Raw genomic sequence first — 1,123 nt, 5'->3', positions numbered from 1 at the left:
TTATTAGTTATAACGTAATACTACATAACGTTATACGTTATAACGTAATACTATATAACGTTACACGTTATAACGTAATGCTACATAACGTTATTTGTTATAACGTAATACTACATAACGTTATACGTTATAACGTAATACTATATAACGTTACACGATATAACGTAATGCTACGTAACGTTATACGTTATGACGTAATGCTACATAACGCTATACGTTATAACGTACTGCTATGTAACGTTATACGTTATATCATAATGCTACATAACGTTATACGTTATAACGTAATACTATATAACGTTACACGTTACAACGTAATGCTATATAACGTTATACGTTATATCATAATGCTACATAACGTTATACGTTATACCGTAATGCTACATAACGTTATTAGTTATATCGTAATACTACATAACGTTATACGTTATAACGTAATACTATATATCGTTATACGTTGTACCGTAAGGCTACATAACGTTATACGTTATAACGTACTGCCATGTAACGTTATACGTTATATCATAATGCTACATAACGTTATACGTTATACCGTAATGCTACATAACGTTATTAGTTATATCGTAATACTACATAACGTTATACGTTATAACGTAATACTATATATCGTTATACGTTGTACCGTAATGCTACATAACGTTATATGTTATAACGTACTGCCATGTAACGTTATACGTTATATCATAATGCTACATAACGTTATACGTTATAACGTAATGCTATGTAACGTTATACGTTATATCATAATGCTACATAACGTTATACATTATAACGTAATACTATATAACGTTATACGTTATACCATAATGCTACATAACGTTGTACGTTATAACGTAATACTATATAATGTTATACGTTATATCATAATGCTACATAACGTTATACGTTATAACGTAATACTATATAACGTTATACGTTATACCGTAATGCTACATAACGTTGTACGTTATAACGTAATACTATATAACGTTATACGTTATAACGTAATGCTATATAACGTGATACGTTATATCCTAATGCTACATAATGTTATACGTTATATCATAATGCTACATAACGTTATTAGTTATAACGTAATACTACATAACGTTATACGTTATAA

Source organism: Bombus pyrosoma, unplaced genomic scaffold (genome assembly GCF_014825855.1).
Source record: "Bombus pyrosoma isolate SC7728 unplaced genomic scaffold, ASM1482585v1 HiC_scaffold_4719, whole genome shotgun sequence".
NCBI classification, from domain to species: Eukaryota; Metazoa; Arthropoda; class Insecta; order Hymenoptera; family Apidae; genus Bombus; species Bombus pyrosoma.
The sequence above is the reverse complement of the archived record's forward strand: the minus strand, read 5'-3'. Positions refer to the sequence as shown.